General features: G+C 44.7%; 1 protein-coding gene and 1 long non-coding RNA gene across 8 annotated transcripts in view; one reads left to right on the forward strand and one right to left on the reverse strand.

Annotated features, from left to right (window-relative positions):
* SLC14A2 (solute carrier family 14 member 2) overlaps nt 1-20,112 on the forward strand; it is a 442,799-nt gene that overhangs the window by 340,513 nt on the left and 82,174 nt on the right. The window lies entirely within an intron of this gene.
* LOC106972965 (uncharacterized) overlaps nt 1-20,112 on the reverse strand; it is a 225,317-nt gene that overhangs the window by 187,923 nt on the left and 17,282 nt on the right. For all 3 annotated transcript variants that reach the window (XR_008291425.1, XR_001429919.3, XR_008291426.1), the window contains exon 3: nt 18,293-18,445. This is a non-coding gene — a long non-coding RNA (uncharacterized LOC106972965). The remainder of the gene's footprint in view (nt 1-18,292; nt 18,446-20,112) is intronic.

Below are 20,112 nucleotides of genomic sequence, written 5' to 3' on the forward strand. Positions count from 1 at the left end.
AGTATTGTTACTATTTTCACCATGTCACCAGTAAAAAAAAAAATGAAAACAAAAGCAAACAAAAAAACCTAAAAGGAGAATAGTTCATCTTTGTCCCCAAAGACACCAAGACAGACAGAAGAATTGGCATGAGGAAACTAACATTCAGAATGGGTCATACAGCCTTTTAATAATAGAGCCAGAGCCAATATTCAGGGTCTACCCTGCCAGCTCAGTGTTCTTTCAACTAATAGAGTGATTCTCAAACTTTAGCTAATGCATCAGAATCACCTAGAAATCTTGTTCAAATAATAGATCTGGGCCAGGTCCTGATAATTGCATTTCTAGCGAGTTTCCAGGTGGTGCTGATGGTACTGGCCCAGGTACCACATCTTTGAGGACCACTGTTCTAATACAAACTATTTCCTAAAAGAAAACAGATAGAAACAGAGACTTCAGGCCTAAGAGAAGAGATGTTAGAAAAGCAAACCAAAATCATATGGAAATAATAAGAAATAATAAATGACTTAACCTATTTATTTCAACACATGCTTGTCTATAAGAGTAATTTGGTGTAAATTACAAATAAAAACTCAAATTTGTAGTAAAGAAATCACTCTTATTAAGACTTCAAGCCAAAATATCAATATGTTCAAAGGGGTTGAAATAAATTCAGGCATGATAGATACAAAATGCATTAGAAATAATCCAGCAGAATGATAAAAAATGGCAAGGAGAGAATATAAGCCAGACCACCAGAGCTCTTTGCAAATTCCTTTGCAAGGAAGGGAGTTTGGCAACAAGTCAGTTGGTCCCTCTATCAATCTGCCTATCCCTCAGTCAATGGGTCTTTGCTGCATATCAACTTTATACTATTAAACTATGCCTGCCAATGAGTGGGATATGAAAATAGTTCAACGGAGCACTCCTGCTCACAAGAAATCTGTCATCCAATTTAGATATAAAATCTATAAGAAAATTTAAGAAAGCAGTGTTGAAATTTTGTTAAAATTTAGTAGTAATGACGTCATATGAAGTAGAAATTAGGAAAAATCAAGATCAAGATCAAGATGAGTTAGAGTAGGAAAAAAATTTCCAGATGACTATAATCCAGGCAATGGTACGTGACTGAGTTTCACTGATTAGTCCATTTAATAAATTAATTAATAAATAAACACAGTGTAAGAAATCCAAATTGAACTAGATCTTTAAAAATAGGTAGAATTTGGATAGGTGGAGAAGATGAGGAAAGCCATTTGAGGCAGAATAAATGTCATGAGTAAATTGAGAGGAGGGAAACTGTGTGTGTGTGTGTGTGTGTGTGTGAGAGAGAGAGAGAGAGAGTGAGTGAGAGAGAGAGAGAGAGGCAGGCAGAGGGGAGTAGGGAGTAGGGAAGAGGTTTATACTACCACATAGAAGGTTCATGGAGCGGAAGAAGAGTGATGGGAAGTAGGGTTAGGACAGTAGATTGGGCCCAGAATGTTCCGTAAGCCTTCAGGACTCTTCCTGTAGATGAGAACAATCATTGTTGACTCTTGAGCTGGGGTGCAAGGGAGGAGTTTGTGAGAGAAGTCAAAGTTGAAAACAATACCATCCAACCGTCAGGGATAAGGCTGGAGAAAGTCTGAGTTCCCTGCAGCTGACACAGCAGACCAACAGCACACTCTGCCTCTGTCCTTTGCACAGACCTCTCCTAATATTTGTAGGACCAGGGCAAGAGTACATATGGAGGCCCACATGTGCCATATGGCTACATATGTAAGAGTTATAAATAAAGATAACAACTGTCAAATACAATATGTTCCCTCCTCCTCTATTGATAGATGTACTTTTATATCAACCTAGAAAGCCAAGTTTCAATTTAAAATTCTCAGAATTCTCAGTTTTCTGTACCAAACCTGCAGGCCTGGGGATGTGTAGGTTCCAGCCTCTGCCATATACCTCTCTTCTCTTTTTTCACCCTTGGCTCCACCCACATAGTAAAGGCCTTATGCTCATGCATGTGAACATCCCAGACAATGTGTCCAAGTGCCTCCACAGGCTCCCGTAAATAGCTACCACCTAGCCACCCCTCAAGTCTTGGGATATAGTCTGTCCTCAGAAGAATGGACCAAGGAGGAGGTTCATGCAGCCCCTAGAAGTGAGCTTGGAGCCATTATGTCAGGGAATTACAGATCCCAGGAACTAATGGTAAAATCTAGAAGAGGACACACTCCAGGTGAGCACATCTTCTTACTTACATGGCTTTCCTGCCCATGTGGAAAGCATGGCTGGAAGACAGTCAAGAGTAGAGAGATGGATCAGGGGCTCACGTCTCCTGGTCTAACAATGATTCAGCCCCTGAGCCATGGTAAGCTAGGATTCTACTGTCACAACCCACTGTGAGCCAGTCCCCTCCCTCCATACCCCTACCGTTCTCTCCATATTAGAAGCTTCTCACTTCCAGCTGGTGATGGAAGAGTCACTGAATCAAAATGCCAGCCTGGGCTCTCAGATCCACCCTTTGATGGAGAGCTCAGTCTATGGCGAGCCAAACCAAACAAAGCATCCTGCAGGGGTCTCACATGCTGAGATTGTAGCCCATCTTTCATAGGCTCCCCTCCCTACACTGCCAGGCATCTACAGATCTTGGGTTTCAGAAACTCATCTCATCACTTCCCTTTTAATCTCCACGTTAGCACTTGTGCCCTCCTTCAAGTGCTCCAAGGTAATTTTAAAGAATATCTCATTTTGCTTTCATTTTGCTCGGGCCTGGCTTTCCCATAAATCAGGGCTAAGGCAGAACTTGAGAGGACTGGGCTAATCAAGACTTCAATCTCAAGAAATGTTTAAATATAAATCAAAATGTTGAAGGCTCTCTAGATCCTCAATTTTCTTTGAAAGCCTACTTTGTCTTGTTTTCTCCCCCCGCCCCACCACCTTCTCTTTTTTTTTTCTTTTTTCTGATTGACCATGCTGAGCTCCAAATTTCATCCTATTGCCCCTAGAATTATTTCTAAATTGTTTTAGATGTTTTCTTTGAGGCACTGCATAAAGCGATACAAGCGGGCTATTACTGGTACTGTGGGGTGATGGGGGGAGGGGCGGGGGAAGTCTGTGGCATCTTGCTAGAACTGGAGGAATTTCAAATTTCAGGAATTAAATGGTACTAAAAAGGCATGAGCAGGAATTTGGCTGTCAAAGGGAATATGAATGTAATCAGCAGAACCACTCTTTTTGATCACCCCTTCTATTTCAGATACCTGTGTTTCTCTAACAAACCATCCAAACTGTGTTATGAAACAATAGTCATTTAATATGATTATCTCTCATAGTTCTGGAGTGGCTGATAGTTCTTGATTGGGATCTTCCATGAGGTTGCAGTCAGAAGTTGGCTGGAGCAGGGGTCTTCTTGAAGGCTCCCTTCTATATTCGGCATCTGGGCTGGGAAGGCTACAACAGCTGGGGCTCCTCAGGCATTCCTTCCTCTCTATGTCATCTCTCCACGTTGTCCCTCCAGCGTGGTGGCTTCAAGGTACCCAGACTTCTTACATGGTGTTTCAAAACATAGGTTGTATTATTATTTAGTATGGTGAGGCCAGTGGATCAAGAGACACTTGCCATTTAAAAGGTAGTTTGTTATACTGACAGATCTTAAGAAGAAGGGGCATGCCTTGCTATGGGGAACCACATGGAGAAGCACTAGGGATGGGAGAGGGGTGGAATGTAGGTACAAGCCTATATTGTATCTCTGTGGGAAAGAACAGATGAGGCAAAGTATGCAGCCTTAGGATCGACTAATTTGACTAATTTCAGTAGGCTCTGGAGCATAGGATCTGTCCCCTAGTTGTCTGGTACCTGGCCTAGGTTGATGAGAGCGGGTGGATAGTGGCCCACAATGTGAGAGCCTGATAAAGGAGGCAATTAGGGGTATGGGCCCTTTATTGGTTAGTTTACAAATGAAAGATGCACTCCCAGGTGAGTTGTTAGCCATCTCTAGGAATTCACTAATCCTAAGGAGGGCAGTCCCTCCAGAGTCAGCAAAGTTTCAGATGTCAAAGCATCAAAATATAGAAAATGAAAAGTATGGTTAGTACACATGGTAGCTCAGGGCTCCAAAAGCACATGTCCAAGGTAGACATTATCATTGCCTTTTATGAGCTAACTGAAAAGTCTTGCAGTATCATTTGTCACTTTCTATTTGTAAGAAGCAAGTCATTAAGGCATCCCATAATTAAGAGGAGGAGAATTTGACTCCACCTTTTGATGGAAGGGTAGCAAAGAATTTGTGAGCATGTTTTAAAACCAGCACAGCTTCCATAATAGAGTCTATACAACTTATCATAAAGACTAATGGGCCCCTTCCTCATCCCTTACAACTCAGAAGCCTTAGACTTGAAAGTTAACAAATCCAGTTGCCGCTCTGTTAATACCACATTTCCCAGCTGAAATTCTAGATTCAGTGTTGGAGTCAGAATAACCTTCAGAACTCCCTTAAATGGCAGGCATTGAGAGGAGGAAGTGTGATCCCAGTTCTGTGAGTAATAGGAACCTGCCACCATGCAGTTCATCATTTAGTGAATGTACACATGTCAGATTCTCCCAGTAGATGTCCAACTCCAAGAATGAAGGAGGACAGGCGATATTTTTCCCATCTTATAGACAAAGCACTTGAGATTGCCAAAGAGGTGAAATATTGTGCCCATTGTCTCACAGTCCTTTCTTGGGTGGGCAGCAGTCTCACCCTGCTCCTCCACCTATGGGATCTCTTCACTCCCAGACTTACTGCCTGTTTTGGAAGACAACGTACAGACAGGAGGGACCAAAAGAGGACCCACAGCAAGCATTTGTAGATCCTTAGGGGTGTGCAGGCTGGAGACTAAGGGAAACGAAGAAATGAGAACTTTCAGGGTCTTGAAAAACTGAGGTGGCAGAAAGGAAACTGGAGGTGTCTCTGGATCTGTGGTGACCAAATTCATCAGGGTGAGGAAAAGGAAGGGTGTTGGGGGACAGCTCATAGGATGATATCAAGGGAGTAGTGAAGCTGCAGAAGCAAAGCTGAAGCCTCACTCACCCAGGGGAAGTATGTGCTCTGTCTGCCCCAAGAAGCCACTGATGGCTCTAGGGCATAAGAGGGGAAAAAAGCAAGACAAAAGATGTCATTTAAAAGCACTTTCTGATAGGTGGGCAGAGTAAACCAAAGAGGGAGCTCTAGATGAAAAGGTAAACAGTCCAGTACAATATGCAAGATACCATCCAGTTCAGAAAACTTGTGCTCTTGACCCACCAATTTGGGAAGCAAGAAGAACCCCTGGCCATGGGGAGATGATGAAAGGAAGGGCTTACCATGGGCAACCATGGGCCAGGCAACCTAGTCTCTACCTCTGGCACCAAATAAGACAATTGCTGATCTCAGAATGGACTAAGACTAATTAGAAAGAAATGATATAGGGCCAGAGATGCCAGGAAAATGTGCAAATCCCTTTGCTCCAGGGTTAGAAATTCCACACGTTAGGTCTTAGTATTGCCAGTCATAGCAGAACAGAGGTATAAAGTAGAGATGAAAACGATTTTGGGGTTTTTTTTGAACATTTATTTGAACATTTATTTTTTGAGATACAGAGAGAGACAGAGCACAAGAGAGGGAGGAGCAGAGAGAGGGAGAGACACAGAATCTGAAGCAGCTTCCAGGATCTGAGCTGTCAGCACAGAGCCCAATGTGGGGTTCAAACCCACAAACCATGAGATCATGACAGAGTCAAAGTTGGACGCTCAACCAACTAAGCCACCCAGGCTTAGCTCCCGAAGGTTTTTATTTTCCATTATGTACTACTAACCATTTGTGATACTGACCAAAGCCACATCAGTACAAAATAAATTCATTTAGCCTTGATTTTATAAGAAATAGAAAATACTCTAGTCACGTGTTTAAAATTTAAGAGAAAAGATAATCAACAAATATAATAAACATTAAAATTCACAAGGTTTAGTATGACTTTCTCATCTTAGACATGAGGAACTGAGGTCCAGAGAGGAGATGATTTTCCCATGTCACATACATAGCAAGCTGCTGGCCATGTGCTCTTTCTATACCCTTTGCTATTCCCTATGCCACCCCCACCCTGCCACTGGCACCAACAAGCAGAGATTTTATTTCGTCTTCACTCTGCATCTCTAATACATACATCCCTGGAAATTCTGAAGCCACCCACATCCTTAGGTACATTTCAGATGACTAAACAGAGACTTCTAGTCTCCACACATGGAGTCTCTGAATCTACCTCACTCCTGGCCCTTGGGGGTGGGAGTGCCAGTCTGATCTCCTCACCACTCACCAGTGCCTTGTCTCTTTCATGGAATCTCTGGCCCCTGGGAGATGAGGCTTGAAAAATGAAATGCTTTCCATTCCAATTCTCCATTGCTGGAAAGAGATATTGGGGAATCGGAGGAAAAGAGAAAATATGTGTGAGGCTTGTTAGCATGTAATACAAAGCCTCCCTTGTGTTCCAAAATCATATTCCGGTCCCATCTAACATTGCTCCTCTTTCCTGTCCCCCATGAGGTGCCAACTCCATCTCACCTGGAATGATCTTTCCCAGAATCTCTCCTGACAAACTCCTATTTATCCTTAGAGACCCAACTCAAATCGTCCTTCCTCTCTCAAGCCTTTCTTGCTTCTCACCTCTGTGCAGGCACTGCAGACTGCCCTATTCACTGGGTCCTACCTGCACCACTGCCATGGTGGTTTGCTCCAACTTCTATCACTGCTGCCCCTCCCACAAGATCCTGAGTGCTCCAAGAGCCGGAATGTGATTTATTCATTGTAAATCTCTGTGGTCTAAGCCAGTACTTTATACATAGTACTTATTCAGTGTTTGTGGATGAATGAAATAATACAGGCACTAGGGAAAAGAGATAAGAAAGCACACAAACTCCCATATTCAACCTGCACACCCAGAAAATAAATCTTAGGAAAACAAAACATCTAGAATAGAACTGAGAAATATAATATGAGGAGTGGCATGTTGATAAGCCAGCTCTCAAAAAAAAAAAGCCATAATTTGCAATACTTTCCAGTTTCCATGGTGTAAAAACCCCCTCCATGACTGATTGTAAGCTACTAACGTGAACTCACTAGACACAGAGTCAGTACACAATTGGCTCTCATGAGCCATATGGTTCTAGCCCACCACTGAAAGCAAGCCACATATGTAATTTTAAGTTTTCTAGTAGTCCAACTAAAATTGTAAGAAGAAACAGCCAAAATTAATCTTAATGCTTTAACTCAGTATACCCAGAATTTTCCTTTAACATCGAATCCTTACAAAAGATTACTAATGAGCTGTTTTATATTGTTGGTTTCATATTTAATCTTTGAGATGCCAGTGTGTATTTTACAAGTAGGGCATCTCCTCTGGGACTAGCTGCATGTGGCTAGTGGCTGCCAGTATGGGACAGACAGCACAAGTCTAGAATCGGAGTCAGAGCCACACAGAGACAGAGTGACATGGACAGCTGTCATTTTTAGGATACTGTCAGTGATTTTTTAAATGCTGTTGCTTTTTAAAACTTTAGGCAGAAACAGTGCTTGTCCCATGGGCTAGATTAAGAGAAGAATCTGTTGCACTTCAGCAGGACATCATGTCCCTCTGACCCATATGGCTGCTCCATTAGGATCCTGAGCACTTACTAATTACTACACCTTCTTTCCAGCTTTCAAAGTGTAAGATTGAAGGCAGCCAGTGAACACCCAAATGTACTTTTCCCTCTGCTCCACATGCCAATTTAGCATCAGAAATTGCCTGCTCCCCCCCACAACCCCTAGGACTTTTCCTCCCATCACATGATTGCTAGAGACTGTGGGTACACAGATAATGAGGCTGAACTTTTCAGAAGTTAAATGTGAATGGGAAGTGGACAGAAATGCACCTGTTGAGAGGCACCTGAGTGGCTCAGTTGGTTGAGCATCCGACTTCGGCTCAGGTCATGATTTCAGGGCTTGTGGGTTCGAGCTCCATGTTGGGCTCTGTACTCAGAGCCTGGAACCTGCTTCAGATTCTATGTCACCCTCTCTTTCTGCCCCTCCCCCACTCGTGCTCTGTCTCTCTCTCTCCCTCTCTCTCTCTCTCTCTCAAAAATAAACAATTAAAAAATTTTTTAAAAATGTACCTGTTGACTAGTGGAGGAGGTAAGCTGCCACATAGGAGCCTCAGGGAGGAGAATACAAGGCCTTCATTTTGGAAAGGAGAGTCTGCAACTCCCAAAGCAGTGGCCTGGGCATCAGAAGTCATGGGTTCCAGCTCAGCTCTGTGGGACTTTCAGAAAATCCCATAATCTCTGTAGTTTGCTTTATCCTTCTGTAATCTGACATTGAGAGAAAGCAGGTTTCTGATCGAACAAAACAATGTTTATGAAAATGCTCTGGAAAAATGTTAAATGCTGGGATATCGAGGTTAAAAGCAGCAGACCTTAGTGAGAGATGCAAAGACTGGAAACTGGAAAACCGGGATTCTTTTCTTGGATCTGTCAGAAATAAGCTGTGCAAAGCATAAAGCCTTTTCCTTATCACTAGAATGAAAGGGCCCATCTAAGCGACCAGCGTAAGTTAGATCATGCCATCCTGTATTAGCAAACTCCATGGCTTCCTACCTCCCCCCAGGGTCAGACTGCCCCCACCCCACCTCTCTGGCACCATCTCCTCCCCCTCTTCCCCTTTCTCTATCCTTCAGCCACTCTGACCTTCTTACGGTCCCCATGTCCCCAACCTGACACCTTTCGGTGATGTCCCTGTTTAAGTTGAAACCCCCTCCCCTATTTTATTTCCTTCATAGTAATTATCACCTCCTAGCATAATTGTATTTATGTATTTGATCTTTATCTCCCTTCTCTAGAATATAAGCTCCATAAAGAGAAGGGATTTGTGTCTGTTTTCATAACCAGATATATTTCCCATGCCTAAAACAGTACATAGCAGGTAATCAACAAATATTGGTTAAATGAATGAATGAATGGACACCATTACAGCTCTGACATTCTAAAATTACAACTTCCTGGGGCGCCTGGGTGGCTCAGTCGGTTGGGCGTCTGACTTCGGCTCAGGTAACGATCTCACTTTCCGTGGGTTCGAGCCCTGCGTCGGGCTCTGTGCTGACTGCTCAGAGCCTGGAGCCTGTTTCAGATTCTGTGTCTCCCTCTCTCTCTGACCCTCCCCCATTCATGCTCTGTCTCTCTCTGTCTCAAAAATAAATAAATGTTAAAAAAAATTTTTTTAATAAAAAAAATTAAAAAAAGTAAAATTACAACTTCCTATAATATTTGAAACAAAAAGATTAATAGCCAAGATTCTAGAAAACTTCTGTTCACAGGAATACTCAAATTACCTTTTTCCCCTTTAAAGGTACAGCCAGCTTAGTTCACCTGTAGCACTGAGCTCAGGGAATAAAAGTGAAATAGCCAAGGTGCTCTGCTCCATCTGGTGAGCCCCAGCCTCCCATTCCTGGTGCCTGCTCCAGTCCTGACACCACTCCCACCCCACTGGAGATGCCCCCAGGCCCTTCCTGTCCTTTCTCCCTCCTCTCGAGCCATTTTCAGGAGATGCTCTGATGACGCATCCAATATATGGCTGGCTCCTTGTGAACGTGAGTCGCTGGACTGCCTCATCCTGAGCAGGAACCAGTGACACCCTATCTCACACTTGAAGCAGGTTCAAGGCTCTCCCTCTGACAACATCTCTCACTGGGAAAGGGAAGGCTTTATTCATTCACTCAGTTATTCATTCAACATGTATTTATTGAGCATGTTGGAAATATGGAGGTAGATAAGGCATAGTTCCCTGTTCACCTACGACAGAGACAAGTAATAAACAAATATGCTAATAAGTATATATAATATACTATCAGGTGGTAATAAATACTATGAAAAAGTGAAGTAGGCTAGAGGAGAGAATGGCAGGGAGTGCTGCTCTAGGCACTGAGACAGCCTCAGTATAAGGGAATGAGTCACATATCTGGGACCAACCAGTACAAAAGCCCTGAGGCAAAAGTGTCCCTGGCTTGTCCAAGAAACATAGAGAATGGTAGTGTGGCTAAGAAGCAGAGCGTGAAAGGAGAAGGGGTGGAAAGTCAGGTAGTGGAGATAGCTAGAAGCTAAGTCTCATTAACTGTGGAGGCCTTGGTAGATGGGGATTGTATTCCCAGTCTGATGGGAAAGGATTGAAAGATCCAGAGCAGAGAAGCAACTTGATCTAACTTGTTTTTAAACTATCCTTCTGGCTGCTGGGTGGAGAATACTCTGTAAACGAATAAGAGTGGAGGCAGAATGGCAGCCGTTGCAACAGTCCAGGTGATGCTCAATGGGGGCTCCAACCAGGCCCTGACTGGTTTGCCCTCCCCCATGCCCCAGTGGACTGCACCATTTGAGGCCCTGGTCTTCCGTTAGAGCTCACAGATTCTGTCTTCCATCCTTCAATCTAGTCATGTGTGTCAGGGGTTTGCAGCCTTTGGCTACTTCCACCTGCAAGCTGAATGGGGCTCCCAAGGAAGGATGGGCATGCAGGGATTTGGAGGGAGAAAAAATGCCAGCTATCACTTTGCCCCTTTATCTACCATTTTTAAGAACCTATAATAGAACGTGCATGGGTGGGAATGACCTTATAGGAAAACAGCTCCATTCTGTTTTATCTTTTTAGTTCTGCACTCACAAACTCAGTACCGTAACTGTTACTGATAATGCTTGGCTTGCCACATACTGCCACACACCCAGTGTGTCAATGCTAGGAATGAGAACCTTCTTCCGGGATACCCTTTGGGGCACATGGTTATGCATCCTCTGATTCTGTCCTCTGTGTATGTCTTGTCTCATGAGTCAGGAGGTAGGTTCCCAGCAGGCAAGAGCCACACCTTCTTTTCCTTGGTCTAGTGCACTGCTGGCACTAGTTGATAGATGAGCAGAGGACAGTAGGATCTGAGATACAGAAGCTTCCAGGTCTTTGGCTCCAGTTGGCATGAGCACTCATCTTTGTGAGTCTATTGAACTAGAAGGGATCTTGGAAGTTGTTTAATCCAGCTCTGATTTCCCAGAGGAAGAAACCAACCCCCAGACAAGTGAAGTGGGTGGCCCAGGGCCCACACAGCTTGAAAAGGCAGGTGCAGATAGTGAAGATGAGAGGCCACCAGAGGCTCCCCACCCTCACCAACCAATGCTGGTGTCAGTGCTGAAGAAAAAACGCTGAGGGGATAAAACTGCACTTCACTCCAATCTTTGCAGCCATTCTAGACAGTAGGAATTAATGGCAAAATTATCCTCATTTCGTAGGTAGAACAAGCAAAACTAAGATTCTGCTGAGTGCTCTAGACCATATATTGAAATGAGGGGGGTGAATGAAAAGCTGGGTTTTTTTTAATCCATGGAAGGGGGAAATTTGGGATGAATATGACAATGATATATGGATATAATGATATGATAGGAACATAATAATGATAGCATATAAATATTACAATGATATATGATAATAAATCATGACTGTCATTCAGAAGAATTCCAGTTCTTCCATGTAGCTCCTGAGAACAGAATGAGGACCTCCAAAAGTGAGAAATGGAATGTAGATCTGGGCTCAGGAGGAGAGACAGCTTTCTGATCACTGGGGCTCTCTGAAAAAAAGAGAGAATGGACTGGGGAGATGGTGGGCTCCTGGAAGGACCTGGGTCCAAGCTGGAAGTCAGCCAGTCAGAGGCACTGTTCAGGGATCCCCAACTCACAGGGGCAGTTGAACTGGATGGCCTCTGAAGTCCCTTTTAAGCCTGGCATTCAGCAATTCTGTACACAGGGAACTTGGCATTGGATTCCTTCCTTTTGAAACCAGACTTTCTCCCACCTACTTGACTGGAGGTGTTCTCTCCAATAAAGTCATCCTAAAGTCTGACATCTAAAAGTCTGCCATCCCCCAGGATGGAATAAGGAGAAATGGCCTTAAATCATGTGACTTCCATAGGACTTGTGAAAGCCTTTCCATCTTGTAACGTTGGAGGTGGGGTTCACGTGCCAGAGAATGTTAGAGGAACACCTCTCTGGGTGATGTCTAAGGAGAAGGTGGGTACCCATCGACCTCAGTACTACAGATAAAGCAGTGTGGAGGCAGGGAGATGGAATTCATGACCTCTCCAAGTTCCTGCCAGCCCATTCCAGCTATAATTCTATGATAAAACCATTAGAGGGCCCAGAGGTGGTTTAGCCTCATTTCTCCCATTCTGGTGATAGAACACATTTTTTTTAAACCCTATAAACCCTAAACCATAATTCTTTTACAGCAGAGGGAAAGACAGGACAGTCATGCATGGTTTGAAGCATAGGAGCTGCGGGGAGAGGTTAAAGGAAGAAGAAGGTTTGTTTAGATTGTGGTTGTCCTTTTCGTTCAGGTGGGAGTTGTGGGGGTGTTAAATGTGAAGTTTGATGCGAACAAAAGCAAAGCAAAAGAGAAAAAGGAATGTGAAAAAACTTAAACCTGCAGTTTTCTGATACACAGAAGGGAAACCCAAACTCGGCTCATTATGGCACACATTTATGGCAGATCATAACATTAAATTACAACTCAGCGGCCTCGGCCAGGACTGTGCAGCTCTTCCCATGTGCTTCCAATTTAGCGCGTTTGAAGTTGCCCTGGATATTTATTTGTAGGGGATTTACTGCGCAGAACGATTAAAGTTTGTTCTTGTTGGGAGTTTGGGGCTAGTTTGGGGGGTGGGGAAGACAGAAAGGGAGAGAGTCAGCTAGAGAGAGGAAGGGGGCTGCCAGGATACCCCGAATGAATGCATGTATATGTTTTAAAGCACGCACAAACACACACACAAGAGCCCTTTGTTTTCGACATGGTGAGGGTCCAACATCTCTGACTGTGATTTTGTTTATAGGAAATCCTTCATAATGCACGTTTAGTGTTTCCATATGGAATTCTCATAGGACATTTCCCCACACCACCCTCCCCCCTCCCCTTCTTTTATTTGGATAAGGCAAGAGAAAAGGGACTGTACATTCCAAAGATTCATAGTCATTCCGGATCAAATTCAATGGATTTTGGCAAGAGTTGAAAAACCCAGATGCAGGGCTTCAGCCTCCTGCTGAGCCGCCTCCAGCTGTGAGTGTCTGGTGGAGGCACTTTGTAAAATCATGAAAACCCTATTAAATTCGTGAAATATGATATACTGTCGTTTCAGACTAACTTTCCATTGAACTGTCCATGAAGAGAGAATTTGGTTAACTTGCCGAAGAAGGGGGAAGTGGCGAGGCTGGGGCAGGGTTGGGAGACAGGAGGCCCTATTGAGGGAAACAGAGAAGCGCCAGGAATTCTGAAGAGGTTGCAGATTTCTGTGTCTGGGTATGAGCGCTCCCTCAGACCCCAGCAGCACAAGGCTTTCTCAAGGTTTGACTCTTCCCAGGAAAGGGGGTGGTCACCATGATCCCTCTCCCTCTCAAGTTGCTGAGCTGTCTCAAGTGCCGGCTGTTGTGACAGTTTCTCTGCTGGGATGATTGTTTCAGAGCACAGGAGACTCCAGCAATCCCTGGTGGATATTTAGACTCCACCCCTTTTTTCATAGCTGAGGGGCCAAGGGCAGCAGGAGGGAAGAGAGTGACTCCCCGCAAGGTCCAGCAAATTGAAAGAAAACCCACAGCTCCTCAATCCCAGTGTAGTTCTTTCTACCGAAGCACACCTCAGACACCTTCACTGCCTGCCCCAGATCAGAGCTGCTGACGACATGGTTTTTTTTTGCATGAACTCATAGGCCTAGACTACCCCCCAACCCCAGCTATGAAACAGTCTATCCTAAAGAAGTTGGACACTCTAAGTTCATTTCCTATTGGACTATAATTCACATCATAAAACTGTTGCATGTTTATTTTCAAACAGATCAGGGTGAGGGCTCCCTGGAGGTGAATTGGTGTTGTTTTCTGGAAACCTCCACAGGACATGGCAATTTCAGGAGCTCACATGTACATGCAGAGTTCACCTTGCAGGAAGCCAAGTGGGGCCCTTCTTCCCCAAACGTCTTGGCACCCTAGGGATCCAAAGTCCAGACTCTTGGAATGGAAGGGCACACAGAACATCGTGACTCACCTGTCATCCATGTAGTGGTCCCTGAAATAGGAACGTCACATGGTACAAGCAGCTGCATCTCTTGCCCAGTGTCATGTGTAGAAAGAGATCAGAATAAAAGCTGACTTTGATTGAGGGCTTACAGTATGCTAAGGTGCTGTCCCGAAAGCTTGGCATGAGTTAAATCATTCCATCATAACAACAACCTTATGATATAGTGGCACCATTATCCCCATTTTGCAGATGAGAAAATTGAGACAAATTTCCCAAAGTCTTGTAGCCAACTAAAATCACATAATGGACATAAGCGACTGAGCCAGTAACTGAATCTCAACAATCAGGTTCTAGAGCCTGAGCTCTCAAACTGCCTGCCACCCTCCCCAACCCCACACCCAAACACACAGACCTAAATATCAATGTCAGAGGAGAAGGTCTTAACTCTCCTTCTTCTCACTCCCATTGGAAATATACTTTTTGAAATAAACAGCTCAGGCTTTCTCTTTACCCTTTTGAAATATAAATAGCCCCTGAGTGTGGGTGGCATTAAGTCACTAATACTCTAAGCCAAGGCTTCTCAAACTAAAATGGACATACAAATTGCCTAGCCATCTCGTCAAAATGCAGATTCTCATTTAGTAGGTCTGTGAAGGAGCCTGAGATTCCACATTTCTAACAAGCTTGCAGGTACTGCAGTGGTCCAAGGAGCACACTCTGAGTGACAAGGCTCTAGGCTATTTACCTGAGTGCTTTCCTCCACCAAAAGAGGCACCCATAAGAAGGCAGCCAGAGGGTCAAAGATGGCTCATCAATTTCACGGCTGTGATGGGGCTAGCCCTCCTCCCCCCACCATCAGTAAAGCCACTAGATTTCCAAGCTTCAAGTCTCAGGCATTGGGAGACCTGGGGAAGGTCTTTGGGGTCACAAGAAACCGTGGGATTGATATCTTTGCAGCAGCAAAGAGCAAAGCTCTTTGGACCAGAGAGTCCAGTATCTATACATCCCTGGCGGGGGCAGAAATAAGTGTATGGTGACCCCGGGGTCAGGAACAGTCAACACCAACATCTCTCTTACATCCTGCTGACCAAGAGGAACTGGCCCAGTGTGGCAGTTTCCACCTTCTTGCTGGGGAGTTTGGACAGACATTTCACCTTCCAGTTCCATTTGTTTGACATATAAAATGAGAGGATTGCATTAGATAATCTTTGAATCTTTCCCCTCCTTCCTATCCCAATCTATGAGTCTACAAATGCCTATACAATAAATAAAAATTCAGCCACTGTTCTGCACATCTAAATATTCTGATGTCCTTGTTGCCAACACCACATAGCAGGATATCAGACAGAACCATTAACTTTCCAGTGGAGGCTGAACACCACAAACACAGCTCTCATAGGAACCTGGCTGCCCCATTCCTGGTCCCCCCTTGGGAAGCAGACGGAGGAGGCTGATTCCCCCGAGTAGCCAAGCATGCTGCCTGAGCCCGGAGACTGGAAGGCAGAGCCTAGTCCCCAGGACTCTGTTTCACAGCCAAAACACACCGTGTTGTGTTCCTACCAGCTCTGAAGACCTCACACAGCCAAGAGAAAAAGGCATTTAAGAGCAGAAAGGGGCAGCACTTGACCCCTGGCCTCTTTGGTCTGGCTCCCTCTGACAAGAGGATGCAAAGCACTGTGGCCTAGTGAGGGGCATGGTGGCCCAGTATAGCCAGCCCCACAGAGCTGGGCTCAAACCCCCAGGTCCCTGGATCTGAGCTGCAGACTCTCTAGCCTTTAATGTTACAAGTGTCTTTCCTTATAAGGGCTAGGCACAGAGTAACTGGGCCATAAAGTGAGACCATTCCTTTGAGTGACTGTTGATAATAAATCAGATACTCTCCAGATCTGTTCTCCAATCTGACAGAGTCCAAGAGACACTTGGAACCTGTATTGTGGAACAACTAAAGATCCAGGTTTAGAAATGCTTATAAGCCATCAATGTGTATCTATGTAATTCTAAATTTTTAGTAGGGGTGCCTGGGTGGCTCAGCCCATTTAATGTCTGACTCTTCATTTCAGCTCAGGTCATGATCTCACGGTTCATGGGTTTGAGCCCCACATCGGGCTCTGTGTTGTCAACACAGCAACATTAACACCACCCCATTCCCACCAACTTGCGCCTATACTCCTTCAGTAAATACTTTTGGAACTCTGACTGACCAGTGGAGAAGGCATTGGTCGGTGCAAAAAAGCACCTGCGGGGGAAATTTCTCAACAAATGAAGTATTCAGTATTGTTTCTTTTTGAAAATGTGATTTAAGTGAGGACCTTGAACAGCAGAGCTCAGCATGCATGGGTGCAGGGTTAGAACAGAGTCAGGGCATTAGGGGGTGGAGGGAAGGGTGAATGCATTTGGATGGATTATTTGCCGGTAGAGGAGAGGTTTGAGAAGTACTGTGGTACAGACGAGTCAAGTACAGGGTACCAGGCTGGAGAACACAAGGACGCCAAGTATTAGGATCTGGCTGGGACAGTGTGAGTTTTAAAAATAAGACACATCAGAGAATATTGGACATTAGATACAAGGTTCAAGGGAACCAGGGCATGGCAGCAGGTGGAGCAGAGTGAACAGCCCTCCTCCAGTCAGAAAATGGCACTGAGGTTTTTTCTACTAACTCCATGGCTTGCTCACCAAGCTTTTTTTGGTCTTTATTTTGTCGTGAGGACAAGGTTTCGCTTGTCTCTTCCTTCTTTCCTCCCTGACACCCTCCTCTCCTCTCTCTCCTGGATCAATTGTTACCTCTGCCAACAGAAGGTGGTGGGACAGAGGGGAGGACCAAGGGGAGCGGGGTCGGTGATACAGACCCATACAACTCGGCACCACCTCCTCCATTCCTTGTAAAAATTGGGATAATATTACTAGCCTGATAGACTGGAAGCTGAACCAGATGTCTTCTAGTGTTCAATTCTAGAACTCTAGGAAACAAGCCAAGAACTCTCCAGCCTAAGTCTTGCTACCAAAATGAGACTCCCACACATGGACCTCATGGCATACCACTACTCTGACTCCACCCTGGGCAGCGGTCACACCCCACCAGAACAGGCTCCTTCCAGGTAACTGCCCAACACACACACACACACACACACACACACACACACCTAGATGTACACACAAATACACAGCCATGCACATACACACACACACACACACATGTACATGTACACACACATACAGAGGCACAAGCACACACATGCACACACAGGCACAGACAGACACACAAATAGACACACATATCCAGATGTGCACACAGACACACACATGCACAGAGACACATTTACCTACATGTGCACACACACACATATGCACAAACACACACCCAGGTGCAGACAAACACACACATGCATGCACACAAACCCACAATTTCCTCCCCGTTCTGTGAGATTTTATCCCCTCTCCAGAAATGAACACTTCTTTCTCCAAAACATAGCCCTTTCCTCTTTCCAAACCCTGCCCAGACTTTCAATCTTCTGTGAAACCTTTCTGCATTAATCCTTAAAATCTGACCACCTTATTTATTCAACTGTCTACTCAACAATTTTATCTACTTGTGCAACCAGCTTTTTAAACTATTTCCTTTCATATGAAAATAATAGTATGCTCACAACCTTTCAGTGTGTTTGCATACCTATTATAGTACCAAACATAATGTTATGCAAAAAGCAGAAGCTCATTAAAAATGAGCTGAAAAAAAATGATCTCCACAGTGTCTCTATGAGGAATTAATGATAGTTAACATTTATTTTGCATTTAACAACATGACCACCAGCACTGTGCTAAGCACTTTATATACAATATCCCATTTCATCAATAACCCTATAAGATAGGCATTACAGATTTTTTATTTTTATTTTTTAAGTGTATTTATTTATTTTAAGATAGAGAGAGAGAGCACAAGCAGGGAAGGGGCACAGAGAGAGAGGGAGAGAGAATCCCAAATAGGCTCCACACTGCTAGCACAGAACCCCATGTGAGGTTCGAACTCATGAACCGTGAGATCATGACCTGAGCCAAAGCCGGATGCTTAACTGACTAAGCCACCCAGGCATGCCTAGATTTTTTATTTAAAAAAAAAAAAAAAAAGCTGTGGCATAGAAGATTCTAGAATATAAGGCAGTCTGATTTCAAATGCCACACTTTTGCCACTGCACAAAACAACTGTCTTTCCATTTAACCATTAACTACACTGAGACACACAGACATTAAGTGAATTACCTGAAGTCACGTGGTTGGGGCTAGAAACCAGGCACTCTCCACTGAGCATCACCACCTCTTTCCAGCTTGGCAATTGAACTCTTCCTTCCATGTGAGAGAAGTGTATACATGAAACAGCAAGGACTTTAAAGCCAGGCAGAGACTCAGTTTCACCTTTTGTAAAAAGAAAATAGCAATAATTACCTAGCCAGGTTGCTGTGGGGGTTAGGACCAAAGAAGACCACGCATTTCCTGGCACAGAACTAGAGCTAGCTTTCAGCCTCTTCTCTCCTCCGGTCTCCACCCGCCCCCCTTCCCACACACTGCAGCCTGTGGGCAGTGTCCTTGTTCCGTCTGCCTGACCTCGTCCTTGAGAGCCAGTATCAGACCAAGCAGGCTGCCCTAAGCATACTCATTAAGAAGGTTTTGTCCCCTGACAATCATGAAGACACTGCAGAAATGGGATCACAGAACTTGTGTTGCTCATGCTTCATGGAGGCTCTCCCGCTGAGTAGTACAGATTCCATCCAAGAAAAAGACAACCACCCATTGTGGATGGGAGGAAAGCATCTGCTCCGGAAGGTCCCCCTTCCCCTGTTCATAGGGAACCTCTCCCCATCAGCCCTTCCATAAATTCTACCTGTGCATTCCAGTTGCCCTCTCCTGTCTTGCTATGGTGGCATGAGGCTAAATTAATTAATGTGTGTAAACCATGTGGAAATGTTTGGCTTGCCAAGTGCTCTTGATAGGTTTGAAATACTATTGGAAGCAGTGGAAATTGGCACGGCTATCTGGAGCAAAATTGATCTCACCCCCAGGACTCCTGAGATTGACTTTGGTTAATGGAGGCATATGCAGATAGAGCAGGATAGTCATTAAAAAACACTATGGATATATTTCAAGCCCTTACTGGGGAGCAAGGAGACAGAATTAAAAGGGAAAGAAAGACACCAGCATAGGGATTCTCCTGTGACGCATCAGACCCAAAGGGAATTGCCCAAGGTTAGGACAAGAGAAAGGGGATACCTACTAAAGTGAGGCACATGGGGCTAGGTGGGTTTGGGTCTCTCTGAGAGGCAAAAATCCAGTCCTAAAATTATGGGTGCTTGTATTTGTGAGCACTCAGAGGATGGGCAGGTACATAATGCCCTTCCCTAAACAGACTCCTCTTTGCTTCTGCGACTCCATCAGCTCCTGAAAAAGGAGGAAGGGGAAGAAGTACCCTAGCCTGGGGCAGGACTTACTGGAGGGAACCAAGAGACCTGCCTCAGGCAAGGGGCTGGGCTTGGTTCTCTCCTAAGGGTTGTATCATCAGAGGTCAACCAGAAAAGCAGAACCAGTAGAAGATAATACATAGTACATAAAGAGATTTATTGCAAGAAACTGGCTTATATGATTGTGGAGGCTAACTTGGCAGGTCCAAAATCCACAGGGTGAGCTGGAATTCTCAGGCATGGGGTGAAGCTGTTGTCCACAGGCAGAATTACTTCTTTTCTCAGAAAAGCTTCAGTTCTGCTCATAAGGAATTTCAACTGATTGAATCAGGCCCACCCAGATCATCCAGGATCATCTTCTTACTTAAAATCAGCCAATCATGGACTATAATCACATCTACAAAATACCTATGTACCAACACCTACATCGGTACTTGAGTAACTAGGGACATAGCCCAGCCACACTGACACGCTAAACTGCCCATCACAACTGCTCTGTCCTCCCGCCACTCAGCCCCCACCTCGTCTACTGTCAGACCCACCCACCTCCTACTGAAGCCTCCCCATCTCACATGGTTCTCCAGTGTCCCAGTCCTCCAGGAATGGCCCTGTGAGCTGTCTGCCAGC

The sequence above is a fragment of the Acinonyx jubatus genome, chromosome D3, assembly GCF_027475565.1.
Source record: "Acinonyx jubatus isolate Ajub_Pintada_27869175 chromosome D3, VMU_Ajub_asm_v1.0, whole genome shotgun sequence".
Taxonomy (NCBI): Eukaryota; Metazoa; Chordata; class Mammalia; order Carnivora; family Felidae; genus Acinonyx; species Acinonyx jubatus.